The 14,818-nt window shown below is 42.8% G+C and overlaps 1 protein-coding gene and 1 long non-coding RNA gene across 3 annotated transcripts in view; one reads left to right on the forward strand and one right to left on the reverse strand.

The window, feature by feature from the left end:
• Positions 1-14,818, reverse strand: part of LOC125939952 (uncharacterized) — a 195,881-nt gene that overhangs the window by 60,964 nt on the left and 120,099 nt on the right. The gene's annotated exons all lie outside the window — the stretch shown is intronic.
• On the forward strand, positions 1,569-8,106 carry LOC125939955 (uncharacterized). Its single transcript, XR_007463198.1, has 5 exons — positions 1,569-2,059; positions 3,011-3,096; positions 4,129-4,214; positions 5,247-5,332; positions 7,967-8,106. It is a non-coding gene; the product is annotated as an uncharacterized LOC125939955 (long non-coding RNA).

Genomic DNA, 14,818 nt, shown 5'->3' on the forward strand with positions numbered 1-14,818 from the left:
AGTAAGAGATTAAATTTTGTTCAGACTACCGAGGTATTGCACTAAACAGCTAAACCTATGTGTTTTGATATTATTTATATTGCCAACCGTCGTAACATCACAGTCAATATAACGGAAACAGGAAAGGAAGAACCCAACGACTTGAAATGTATCACTTCTATAGCGAAATAAACTCCAAGCGCAAGCAGTACTACCGAAGGCAGCATAACTGAAAGGCCAGAAACATTCAAACACAAATGATGATGATGATTATTGTGGTTTATTGGCGCAAGGGCCAGATGTGGCCAAAGAGCGCCAAGACGATGGTAATGGCTTGTTAGTGGTACATGAATAGTGGACTATATGAACATTAGAAGTGACATGGCTGTAAATGGGCCTAAAAACAGTCGCTGTAAAGTGCGTAAAATCTATACGTAATAAGATTATGCACAGTAAAAAATTTTACACCCAAAAGGGTGTAAAAAGGGTGTATTTTGATTTTAACACCCTTGCTTACACCCTTTCACACCCTTTTGTCATTATTTTACAATACTACACCCTATATATAGGGTGCGTACATCTTTTGCACCCTCCGATTGGCACCAAGGGTGTTTCTTTATGCTCAAGAAGGGTGTAAGTGACGCACAAATATGTATGCGTACACACATGTGTGCGCATGCGTCTTCGACAAAGGCTATATATAACATGCCCAGAGCATTGGTGATAATAAAGGCGCTTTATTCGGTAATACAGTGTTCAAGGCAATTCATGTTAAGTGTATCTATCGTAAAGTATTAAAATCCATATGTACTTATTGCAATCGGCTAGCTTTCATTTTCAATTTAAAGAGCATGCGGTAATTACAAAATTCAAGTCAGCCTGTACGCAAAATGCACCCAGTAAGTGCGAACTTGGTGAGCGAATCAAGTTTTTAAGATATTCCTTCGAAAAGTGCTTGCATGACGTTCTCCTTTCTATTTTTCGAGAAAAGCTTTTTGGTGCATATATGTGGAACACCAGTGCATTATGCGACACTATTCAGGTGTATATTTTGCGAGGCTGGTGCCGCTGACAGCATTTCTGTCAAATGGCTAAACTTCACATATTGTCTCGCTTCAATATTGAAATAACAATATGCCCTATCAAAATATTAATGAAAAAGTATTTTTATGGATATCAGTCCTCGTAAAATATACGTTCTAACATTGATAAAAAGTTATGACACAACTCATTATTTACCCGTTCATTACATGCACCAACCACCCCAAATTAGCACTACACTAGATAGATTGCAGTGCACTGCATTGCAACACAGGGGCACTGGGGTTTGCCATCCCCAGTAGGAAATCGGACGCTTGTCTGGTTGACTTGCTTGCCTTTCCTCTCCTTGCTTTTTCTATCTCTTTGAACAAACTGCACTACCTTGTCGAAGAGGAAGCGTTATCCTCTTTCAGAGTTAAATAATTTGTCGAGCAATAATTTTACAGTTCCAGCAACTACAGCATAAACTGGAAAACGAAACCGAATCTGATTTGTTCTCCGTGCTCACAGAGCGCGTCACCAGGGGGCACCGTGCGCTGCGCCTCCGGTCTCGAAGGATCTAACAAGCGGTTGATGCAGCTGCGAATGTGTAGTCAGTCGGCTTTTATCGTTTTATGTTGTGCAGATTGTTAGTTCACCGTAAATATGTCTTGATTTGTACTCAAGAGTGGAGCAAGGCCCCAAGGAACAGAGATTGACGCAACGGGAGCGAAGAACAGAAGCGATGGATGGTTACGCTGGTTGACTCTCGGCATGTTCAAAATGGCGAAGTTCCGAATTTGTCGCTGTGTGACGTGCGCGTGTGTGCTCGTGATGTGCCGTCATAGCGCGGGGATATTTGTGCTGAATGTGTTTCACTTCGTCTACAAAACTCTGCACGCAATGGCATCGAAGAAGTCGTGTGTTCAGGTGCACGTATGTGCATGCTTGGATACGGAAAGCCTGCCCTCAACGGTAGCGCTGAGCTCAGCCGTGTTGGCTCAGCGCTACCCCCTCAACGGATGTTCAACAGTCTACGTGCTCGTAACTTGCTGACGAGGTAAGCCCGTTGTCATCTTGTTTGTATGTGGTAAGCCGGCGTCGCGATCAGAAATATTGTTTAGAAAATGCCAGTAAACGGCGTCTTACGGCAAAAAGGACGCGTGAATGGGAAAAAGGATTACGTTCGGGGTAGATTATTCGTTGGCGTCACCTATTCTCGCACGGGCGCGTTACGTCGGATGGACATACTCACGACTGCGGCGCTCGTGCTGTATCAGTCATGCCGGATTATATAGCTTTCTCGCGCCTCTACCTTCAAAATAACATCACTGATTTTCCCGGGGGAGCAGTAGGGGCCGTAGTGGAGACCGGGGCTACTGTCCTGGAGCAGTATTTTCGCTCATGCCAGCCTTTTCGTATGTGTTAAGCTTCTCTGCAGCCTAAATTGTTTGCAGTTAAGGCTGCATGACATTATACTTGCTTGCATAAGTGTCACAGCTGTCATCCGTTCGTCGTTGGCGCGAAGTCAATCGACGGGGTATACAAGCCGGTTGGTCGTTCCGTATGCTCTCCGTGACTTTTCAAAACATATTAACTCAAAGAAAATGCCTAAACTGCTCCCCCGGGAAAATCAGTGATGGTATTTTGAAGGTAGAGCGCCGTAAGGCGTGAGAAAGGTATAATCTGGCATGGCTGACCCGCAGGCGCGGGAATGGCTGTCCGAAATACCGCGCCTGTGCGCGGAGAATAGGTTACGCCAACGAGGAATTTACCACGTTTTATCTACATGGTAGTGCGGTCCCCTCGATCGCGATCGAAATTTTCTGTGTGACGATTATAACCTCTTGGTTTGTGATTGCTATATTCAGCACTTTTATAAAACAAAGATATTGTTGAATCAAAGGTAAACAGAGGTTTTACAAGTAAAAAAGAACATGAATTTTGTGCAATTGTATTGCACATATCCGTGTGATCATTGAAGCTAACACGAATTGTCATCTGTTTACAGACCTCCTTGCTGTTGCAACTCTGAGGACAATTGCTTCAAATGGGAAGGAACAACCAGCACTGCCAGCGCTATTTGTACATGAGGACGTATGTTCCTTCACATTTTTGTTAATGAAATCGGATCTAAACAATGCTGTAATTCCTCAAATGGCTTCAATCGTAGAAACAGTTTGGCAACTGTATAAAGATCCAGATGCTTTTTTTTAATGTGAACATGCTACCTAATTTCCACCACCTATTTATTCATTTTTATTCATTCATGCTACCGGTAAAGGCCCTCACAGGGAGTGTATTACATGGGGGGGGGGGGCGATACAATCATTAATAAGTGCTGTACATATTAGGAAGAACAACAACAATACATGTATAAATAATAAAAAAACAGCAATTAAATCATAAGTCAATATACAAAACGTAAGGATGAACAAACGAACAATTTTGAACTGCTCTTGCACTCGATGTGAGGAGCATCTATGCTGCAAAAATGACCTTGCTTGGATTACACGGGTTATTCGAATAATGCTGGGTTGTGTTAAGCTTCTCTACAGCCTACATTGTTTGCAGTTAAGGCTGCATGACATTATACTTGCTTGCATAAGTGTCACAGCTGTCACCCGTTCGTCGTCGGCGCGAAGTCAATCGACGGGGTATACAAGCCGGTTGGTCGTTCCGTATGCTCTCCGTGACTTTTCAAAACATATTAACTCAAAGAAAATGCCTAAACTGCTCCCCCAGGAAAATCAGTGATGGTATTTTGAAGGTAGAGCGCTGTAAGCCGTGAGAAAGGTATAATCTGGCATGGCTGACCCGCAGGCGCGGGAATGGCTGTCCGAAATACCGCGCCTGTGCGCGGAGAATAGGTTACGCCAACGAGGAATTTACCACATTTGATCTACATGGTAGTGCGGTCCCCTCGATCGCGATCGAAATTTTCTGTGTGACGATTATAACCTCTGGCTTTGTGATTGCTATATTCAGCACTTTTATAAAACAAAGATATTGTTGAATCAAAGGTAAACAGAGGTTTTACAAGTAAAAAAGAACAAGAATTTTGTGCAATTGTATTGCATATGTCCGTGCGACTCATTGAAGCTAACACGAATTGTCATCTGTTTACAGACCTCCTTGCTGTTGCAACTCTGAGGACAATTGCTTCAAATGGGAAGGAACAACCAGCAGTGCCAGCGCTATTTGTACATGAGGACGTAAGTTCCTTCACATTTTTGTTAATGAAATCGGATCTAAACAATGCTGTAATTCCTCAAATGGCTTCAATCGTAGAAACAGTTTGGCAACTGTATAAAGATCCAGATGCTTTTTTTTAAATGTGAACTGACATGCTACCTAATTTCACCACCTATTTATTCATTTTTATTTATTCATGCTACCGGTAAAGGCCCTCACAGGGAGTGTATTACATGGGGGGGGGGCGATACAATCATTAATAAGTGCTGTACATATTAGGAAGAACACAACAATACATGTATAAATAATAAAAAACAGCAATTAAATCATAAGTCAATATACAAAACGTAAGGATGAACAAACGAACAATTTTGAACTGCTCTTGCACTCGATGTGAGGAGCATCTATGCTGCAAAAATGACCTTGCTTGGATTACACAGGTTATTCGAATAATGCTGGGTTGTGTTAAGCTTCTCTACAGCCTACATTGTTTGCAGTTAAGGCTGCATGACAATATACTTGCTTGCATAAGTGTCACAGCTGTCACCCGTTCATCGTCGGCGCGAAGTCAATCGACGGGGTATACAAGCCGGTTGGTCATTCCGTATGCTCTCCGTGACTTTTCAAAACATATTAACTGAAAGAAAATGCCTAAACTGCTCCCCCGGGAAAATCAGTGATGGTATTTTGAAGGTAGAGCGCCGTAAGGCGTGAGAAAAGTATAATCTGGCATGGCTGACCCGCAGGCGCGGGAATGGCTGTCCAAAATACCGCGCCTGTGCGCGGAGAATAGGTTACGCCAACGAGGAATTTACCATGTTTGAACTACATGGTAGTGCGGTCCCCTCGATCGCGATCGAAATTTTCTGTGTGACGATTATAACCTCTTGCTTTGTGATTGATATATTCAGCACTTTTATAAAACAAAGATATTGTTGAATCAAAGGTAAACAGAGGTTTTACAAGTACAAAAAGAACAAGAATTTTGTGCAATTGTATTGCACATATCCGTGTGATCATTGAAGCTAACACGAATTGTCATCTGTTTACAGACCTCCTTGCTGTTGCAACTCTGAGGACAATTGCTTCAAATGGGAAGGAACAACCAGCAGTGCCAGCGCTATTTGTACATGAGGACGTAAGTTCCTTCACATTATTGTTAATGAAATCAGATCTAAACAATGCTGTTATTCCTCAAATGGCTTCAATCGTAGAAACAGTTTGGCAACTGTATAAAGATCCAGATGGTTTTTTTTAAATGTGAACTGACATGCTACCTAATTTCACCAGCTATTTATTCATTTTTATTTATTCATTCTACCGGTAAAGGCCCTCAAAGGGAGTGTATTACATAGGGGGGGGGGCGATACAATGATTAATAAGTGCTGTACATGTTAGGAAGAACAACAACAATACATGTATAAATAATAAAAAACGGCAATTAAATCATAAGTCAATATACAAAACGTAAGGATGAACAAACGAACAATTTTGAACTGCTCTTGCACTCGATGTGAGGCGCATCTATGCTGCAAAAATGACCTTGCTTGGATTACACAGGTTATTCGAATAATGCTGGGTTGTGTTAAGCTTCTCTACAGCCTACATTGTTTGCACTTAAGGCTGCATGACATTATACTTGCTTGCATAAGTGTCATAGCTGTCACCCGTTCATCGTCGGCGCGAAGTCAATCGATGGGGTATACAAGCCGGTTGGTCTTCCGTACTCAAACGAACAGAGTGAAAGAGTCAGAGTCGGGAGTAAACAAAAAAAACAGATTTTTCGCCAGATAAGTATACACAATTAATAAAATAATAAAAAAGACACAATACAAACACACCTGGGGCGCTATAACGTAAAATGATTCCAAACAGTTTTGATTGCAAACTCCTGATGTCACCGATGCAAGCATCGGGCGGTGACCCGCGGCGTTGTCTGAACAACTCAATCAAGCACTCTCCTCGTTTATAGGAGGTCACCTTTGTTCGCTTTGAAAACCAATAACATTGCTTATACTCAGCGGTTTTTCTTATCTAATTAGCTGACAAGAGGAGCACGCTCTAGTGGAGAGGGTTTCGATGGGGCCGAGCCAGCACAGTGAAAATAGATAACCGCATGAAGAGGGTGGTGCCAGCTTCTCCGATTGGTCCGCTTCGCCTTACTTAGCTTGCGGTGGCTGGTCGAAAATCGCGGCAACGTGCAATGGAAGAATAAGAATGCCGCTAAAACGGATCCTCAGCAAGGAAGAGTTGGCAGAGCGATGTTGTATGCATGGCGAAAAGGCTCGATAACGTTTTACTCATACACAAAAATGTTTATCATGCGCAAATAATTACATGCTCACCGGCAGGTACGAGTAGCGAGAGCCTGAGTGATCCGCGGGCAGCCATCTTTTATTCCTTTCGGAATGGGGCAGTCTGTGGCTATTAAGAGAAATTTTCCGTTTTATTCGGCATAATTCATTTTTTTTCGCATACACGTCACTTTGACGTGGTGAGTTTTCGCAGTTTTGTGAGGTCGCGTGACAGATAGGCGAAGTGGGCGTATCCAGAAAACATTGGATAATAGCAGAGGGCTAATGGTGAAAAGGCGTCGAATCAGGAATGATTATTTTTCTTTTGTGCGGTTTAATCATGCATAATCAGTGTGTACACGTTATATCAGATGGGGAGCTGTCGCGGTTTTAGTGACGTGACGTGACAGACAGGCGAAGTTGGGAGTGGCTTGAAAATGTTTTGACCAATCGTGGAGGCTGATTGCAGAAATTGGAATCAAAACAGTTTGGAATCTTTTTACGTTATAGCGCCCCTGAAACACAATGATGACGGAGAAATGTGATGAGCAATTAACAATACATACACATATGAAACAGGGCGCGGATCAAATATACAAGAATAACACATAACAGCATTTCACTAAAATAATGTTCAAAAGAAAACAACGATGTCATACGCGTGGCCGGGCAGCAGCAAGACCATAAACCGTGAAGTCGGCGCGCGAAGCTTTCCGGAAGAATGCTGGCGGGCCGATCTTGCTGAGGTGGCTGCAATTGCTGGGCTGGATTTCCCGGGAGTCTAGATTTGACGTCTTCTCTCAAGCAGGTTGAGCTAACTTAAGGCGATCTACCGTGAGCTTCGTTGCAGACGTTGGTTTGTAGTCTCGTACGTCAACTAGTTCCTCGAAATTCCGACGTGGCCAGGCAGCCCAGGAGATACTGGACGGCACTAGCCCCCTGATGGCTTCTCAGCAGCACATAGGTTCAGCTTCTAGAATAATTAGCTGGGACCAAAACGTGCGCTTAAATAGCCTCTCCTTTCTCTAGTTCCCTATGTAGGGGAACTGCCGGTATGCAGAGTTCACCTAATTAATTCATGACTCCCCCCAAAAATCTTGGCCGTGCCCCTTTCAGCATGGACGAAGGATGGTAGATTGCCCTCTCTCCAAGGTCGAGCCCCGGCACTGCATGCACCACACGGACGCACACCTCTAGGTCCGTTAATCGGCGTGTCGATGTCTCGAAACGAGATGCCACCCCGTGGGGCCACGACATTTTTGACGCCCAGTAATCGGCCTGTCGCCTTCTCGAAATTATACGCCACACAGTGAGGACACGACGTTTTTTTTGGCGGCCGTTAATTGGCGTCAAAACCACTCGAAATCTCTCGAAAATATGCCGCTCCGTGACAAGCATAGCAACCCCTTTATATTGTGCTTACACAAAAGCATTAATATACTTTCATGATCAGTAAGCTTTCTTTGTTGTCATTGCAGGACGAGAGGGTTCCACTCACCCCCTGTGTGGTGTATTCTGGCCACAACCTGGAACAGGCAGAGTTTCTCCACCTCTGTGTCGACAAGGAGCGGCTGTTCATGGTCAAAAATGCGGAGGAAGGGGTCATCGCAATCATGAGTGCATTTTTTTTATTGAACATAGTATATGGGCCTAAATACTTCAACACCAGTGCAGTACTGGAACGATTGTTTTTTCGTTTGAATGTAATAATGCCAAGTGGTTGTTACAAAGTTTGTGAACAGAGTTGTGCAGGCAATGCGACACCGAGGTTCATGTACGTTACCATACGAATGCTAGCCTGACAATTTTGTGCAATAGCTTGAGCAATAGTTTTGTGCAATTTTTAATGTATCATTTTCTTTCTTTTTGATCACGATAATAGCATGATCCAGTAACTTCTTCCGCTGCTTGTGCCAACCACCTATAGACTGCACCTTTTTTTGTTCTGATGACTTGACAGACAATGTAATAGTGCCCAAGTGTAGGTCAGCAAAAAACAAACGGGGTGTACTGTAGTCTGCACGTACTTATCGAAAACGTTGCTGGGTGTTGCTATGTGCTGAAAAGAATATTACAATACGTCTAGTTCTAATGAGGTCTGCCTTAACATTAATGTGTGTGAAACAATTGTCAGCAGTTTTATACAAAGATTATAGCTTGCTTGCTCTTCCTTAACATAGTTTGTTTATGAAACCTATTTGCCAGTCAGGGAACAATGTCCCAGCTTATAAGTACTGCATGATACAACTGTTAACGTTTGTATTCCCTTATAGGGCACATCAACACTGGCAGCCAGTGCTCAACTTTTCGTAACATGCTGCTTGGTCAATATTTTATATTTTGCGCATGTGTTGCATTGTGTAACCTACCCAATACAAGTGAAAGTTTTTGTGGTTTGACTGTCCTTTTATGAACTATGTTTTATGTTTATTATGTATAACTTAGCAGCTGAGGCCTGACATACTAGTCAAAACGCAGCAGAGTATCCAATTTTTATAAGGTTTTACAAGGTTTTTACAAGTTTTGGATTGTAAAACAATGTTGCGTGGAACAATTATCAGGCTGAAGTACTGTTACATTGTCATGAATACCGGCAGCCTTTGCTTAACCTTTATGAATCTGCTGGCAGGCTGTAGTATCTTTAGCTCGTTTAGTTTTTGTACATGTGTTGCCAATGCCTCATCCGAGTGAAAGCTAGTCGCTTATATACTACATATACTGGTGTTTCTACAAAGAATTTACGTAATATTTAAAAATAGCCGTTCTGAAGTACAAGGACGGCTCGTTAGAAGACAGCAATGCTGTCAGTGGTGCCGACCATGGGTGGATGGGTGATATCTGGTAATTAGTTGCTAATTAACAATCTAATATATCTTACTTTTAGTTTCAGCAGACTCATTGTAACCAGGAAATTAAAGCAAGCTCTCTGCACAAGACATGTGAACTTTTGGATCTGGAAAAATACAATTACCCGCAGAACTGTGGCGTGATGAATTTAGGCTGTCTGAGCACGCGAAACTGAAACTGAGATGCTGCTGAAACTCAAGGCAACATTTTGCTTACGTCGCCCAGCAGCGGGCTACCAGCACACTGCACGAATCCCTATTGCTGCCCACTGTTGGGTGATGTGAGCAGAACGCCCCCTCGAAGGGCGCGTCTTTGTGCTCACTGTAGCCTCGGGTACAGTTTCGCGTGCTGTGATAGCCAAAGTTCATCGTGCTGCAGTTGTGTGGGTAATTGCATTTTTTCCAGATTCTAAAGTCTATATGTGTTGTGCAGAGAGCTTGCTTCAATTTCCCGATTACGATGAGTCCACTCAAACTAAAAATAAAATGTATTTTATTTTTGTTATTTAGCAACTAATTACCATGTATCACCCATAACCTCGTGGTCGACACTGCTGGTGGCATGTCTCCAAAGGAACCGTTGTTTTATTTCAGAACGGCTGTTTTTACATATCAGCAATGTGTTTGTAGAAACACCCTTACAGAGTTGTGTGATATACTGTTGAACAAATCTTATTGTGTACTCAGGTGAAATATGCACAGATGAAGAGCAGATATATACGTGGTGTCACCTCTATTAATGTACTATAATTTTTTTGTGTGAAGGCCACCACACAGTTTTTTTTTGCAAATGGCTGCTCTGTTTTACTCACTCGTACTCTCTCACTTGTACTCAGTATACACGTATATTATACCACAGATATACTGTGATCCATGTGAATTACTGTGATCAGTTGCAAACTATATATTGTTAACTGCAGTGATACTTTACAAATAATGTCTGTATTTTATTGCTCCTTGTATGAAATACAATAAAGTTCATTCACATTTTCTTTTCAAATTGTTACATATAGGTCTCATATATATGCTTCACCATTTAGTTAAGCTTTGCATTTTTGTACGAATGCAGCAGTGACTTCTTTTGCATGTCCATGGAGTGAAGCAGAATACATATTAGCCAGAGATCTAAGACATGCTAAATGTGATGTTTTTGTGTGTGTATAGTGCATGTGTACGATACGTATAACTTGTGTTTGAATTGTATAGCTTGAGCAGATTTAAAAAAAAGTGATACATCTCCGATGACTGAGACCATGATGCATATTGAACTCCTGCATGAGACAACATGCACTTTTCAAAGCACGGCTCATGGAATAATATTTTAAATCTCCACATGCATTATACATATATATTGTTTAACTATAATTTAACTTAAAAAAACATTTAAGTTCAGGCAACTGTAAGCAATATGCCATAGGTCTCATTCATCTATAAAGTGTTCCACTTTAAAGTTCGGTTCAAGCTATTTGACATCTGGTACAGGGGCTGTACACCCATCTGGCACCCTCCACAGTGGGTGTTAAATAAGGAAAAATAAATGAAGGGTGTAGCTGCCACCCTTCGGTTGGGGTGTTATCACAACACCCTACAGTTTCTTTACATGGGCACCCTTGTTTTAGGGTGTGCCGAAAAGGCACCTTGTAAAATAGGTGCTAACTTACACCCTTAGGGTGTCGTCTCTGCGACAAGCCTATTTACACCCTTCTGGGTGTAAAAACTTTTACTGTGTAATGGACTAATTATGTGTACTATGGACATGAACAATGCCTTGCGAAGGAATGATACGACTTACAAAATAATAAAGTGCGAAAATTAGCCAGAAGCACAAGTGCCTAAACAGAGCTCTTGAACACAAGGCCTGGAGGCATGTGCTATAAAAACAATCACAGCAACATCCTCTCGAGAGAGGATGCGCTATGAACTTATTGGGCTAATAACATGTAGCACAACATCTTTCAAGATGCGAGGACTGCGTTGGTGTTAAAAAGCGGTTCTTTACCGAGAAACATAGCAGGATGGAGAGAGATACAATAGCGATATGCTAGCGGAAAATGTTTCTTTCTTTCTCTTTCGGCCTTCCCGACCCTCCAAGAGGGACGTGGAGGACGGTGAGCCTCTCGCCACATACTACCCCAGGCTGGAGGATCATTACCACTCAATAGAAGTTGTGAGTACCATATGTATGTTCCCACTCTGAGACGACAGAATAGGACATCAGTTCCGCTGTGTTCTCGTTGCGGAGGGCCAGAAACCTAACTGTGGCTTAATCAAGTGAAGCTTATTATTTGTTTCTGCATCCCACAGACGTTGCCAATGGCTTCGCAATTTCTTACGCAAGAAATGTTTCAAATCTGTTGCAGAAACAGCAGCTGTAGGATTAGTAGCGTACGATGTTATTGACGTAGCCATTCGGTCAGCTAGCACATTACCCTCAATGCTTCTATCGCCAGGCACGCAGCATATAATGATATGCTGGTTAGATACATACGCTCTACACACTAAGGAATAGAGCTCATTGAGTATAGGATTTTTCTGTTTACAGGGTGACTTTAAAGCGTTTACGACACTTAGAGAGTCTGTAAATATGATTGATTTTTGAAGTTTAGATTTCCTTATGTGCCTCACAGCTGACAATAGTGCATAGGCCTCAGCCGTAAAGATACTTGCTTCGGGTGGAGTACACCGGATTCCGAGAAGGATGGGCCGGCGGCTGCATACGACACCCCGTCACGTGACTTAGAAGCGTCTGTATAAAACTATGTGCATGTGTACTTGGACTGGAGTTCAAGGAAATGCATTTTGATATGTTCCTCTGGTGCGTGCTTAGTGACCTCTACGAATGATGCGCCACACTCTATGAGCTGCCACTGCCACGGCGGTAACAGTTTCGCTGGAGCCATAAGACAGTGTTCAAACAACGGAATACCCATTTCCTCACTAAGATTCCTCACACGCAAAGAGAACGGTTTTCTCGATGCAGGTCGATTTTCGAAGAGTGTGGCAGTGGTCATGTCGTTTATGGTTGAATAAGAGGGATGTTCAATGTTCGCGTGTACTCTAAGAAAATATGTAAAACTACTATATGAACGCTGCAGATGAAGTGACCATGATTCGACTCTACGTAGAGGCTCTGGATCGGACTTGTTCGGAAAGCACCGGTCGCGAGGCGGATGCCCAGATGGTGAACGGGGTCTAGAATTTTTATGCACTTGGCGTTGCGGAATTAAATTATAGCTCCGAAATCAAGGCGCGAGCGGACAAGACTGGTACAAGTTCAGGAGGAATTTCCAGTCAACCCCATGTAGCGCGCGACAAAATTTTTAAAAGGTTCATCGTCTTCAGACACCTTGCCTTCAAATATTTAAGATGGGGATAAGGTAAGCTTCGAGTCTAGAATTATTCTCAGGAATTTATGCTCACTGCTCAGGGATAGTTCCTCTTGATTAATCGTGAGATTTGGCACTGGTGTCATGCCTCTTTTGTTTGAGAAAAGTATGCACGTACTTTTCTTTGCATTTATTTTAAATCCATTTACATCAGCCCATTTAGACAGTTTGTTTAATCCAAGCTGTACCTGTCGTTCGCAGATAGCAATGTTGCATGATTTGAAACCTATCTGTACCTCATCGACATACACAGAATAAAACATGCTGCGTGGAATAACTGTACACGGGGAGTTCATTTTACAATAAAGAGTGCGCAACTAAGCACACCCCCTTGTGGCACACCAGACTCCTGGGTGAATGTTCTAGATAAAACATTGCCACTCTTATGCGAAACGTGCGGTTAGACAAGTGCCTTTCGACTGTGTTAACATATTTCCACCGACCCCCATCGCAGAAAGATGCGCCATGTCGTGTCGTACGCTTTCCTAGTATAGAAAGACCGAAAGTAAAAACTGTTTATATAAAAACGCATCTCTGATGTTTGCCTCGGTCCGAACAAGGTGGTCTATTGTTGACCTACCTTCTCGGAAGCCACGCTGGAAGGGGTCTAGTGTTTTGATATTTCTAGGAAACTGATTAAACGCCGGTTTATGATTTTCTCATACAGCTTGCACAGGCAGCTTGTTAGAGCTGTTGGCCTGTAGCTGCTGGCTAAGGACGGGTCTTTGCCTTGTTGAAGTATCGGGATGACTATGGCTTCTTTCCATGAGGACGGGATACACCCAGCCGCCCCATGGCATTAAAAAGAGACAGGAGTGCTTTCAGTGTTTCAGGGTGTAGGTATCTAACCATTCATACATAATACGATCGCCACCTGGCGCCGAGTTGTTACAACAAGCGAGAGATGCTTTAAGTTCGGCTAAGCTAAATGGTTGATTGTAAGCCTCACTCGAAGAACCTTTGCGGTTAAGAGGCTGCCGCTCTTGGCGTTCTTGGAACTTCAGGAAAGTGTGTATAATGCGATTCACTTGATACATATTGAAAGTGTTCACCTAGACAATCCGCCTGGTCTTCCAGGCTATCACCTTGGCTACTTACTAAGGGTAGAGGATGTGACTCCGGCCTATTAGTTATTTACCCTATTCAGACTTTTGTTTCGTCGGTGTATGAATTTATACTGGAAATGTACCTTTCCCAACACTCTCTCTTTGCACGTCGACGCGTTCTTCTGCCCTGTGACTTTGCTTGTTTAAAATTTATCAGGTTTTCAGTTGTTGGGGAGTTGCGAAACAATCCCCAGGCTTTGTTTTGCTTTTTACGTGCTTTCTGGCATTCATCATTCCACCAAGGCAGGCGACGTTTATTAGCTAGTCCATTAGTTTGTTGTATGCACATTTCAGCAGCGTCAATGATAAAACCTGTTATATACGCCACAGCATCGTCTATGTTAAAAGAGGCAATGTCATCACGGCTTAAATATGTTATTTGTCGAAAAGTTCCCATTTAGCCGAGTCAACCTTCCATCGGGGAACGTGTGGCGAGCATCTATCTTGCTCTGTTAAGCATAGCATAATTGGGAAGTGGTCGCTCCAAAGGGGTTCTTGAGAACGGACCACTCCAGGTATGGCTTAGTGTACTCGATGCTATACTTAGGTCAATGGAGAATATGTGTTATGTGTAACGCTGTATACGTAGGCTCTTCTTGTTAAGTAATTATGCGCCTGAAGAAAACTGAAAATTTCAATTAGGCGACCTCTCGCATCGCAACGTGAGTCTCCCCACAAAGTGTTATGTGCGTTGAAATCTCCGACAACTATGTATGGCTCCGGAAGTTTATTTATGTAGTTTGGAATTGGTTTTTGTAGTGATAATTGGGAGGGATGTATATAGACCTGACAGTGACCAGCTGTCAAACAACACCCCTCGGACAGCAACTGCCTCTAGGGGCGTACAAAGTTTAGTCCTGGTAGGCAATACCTCTGTCGACTACAATAGACATCACCGGAAGACACGACTGTGTCATCGCGGTCCTTACGAAAAATGGCGTATTGTCAGAGAAAATTGTTTGCGTGTGTTTGAGGTGTGTTTCTTGGACACA

This window comes from Dermacentor silvarum, chromosome 9, assembly GCF_013339745.2.
Source record: "Dermacentor silvarum isolate Dsil-2018 chromosome 9, BIME_Dsil_1.4, whole genome shotgun sequence".
Lineage (NCBI taxonomy): Eukaryota > Metazoa > Arthropoda > Arachnida > Ixodida > Ixodidae > Dermacentor > Dermacentor silvarum.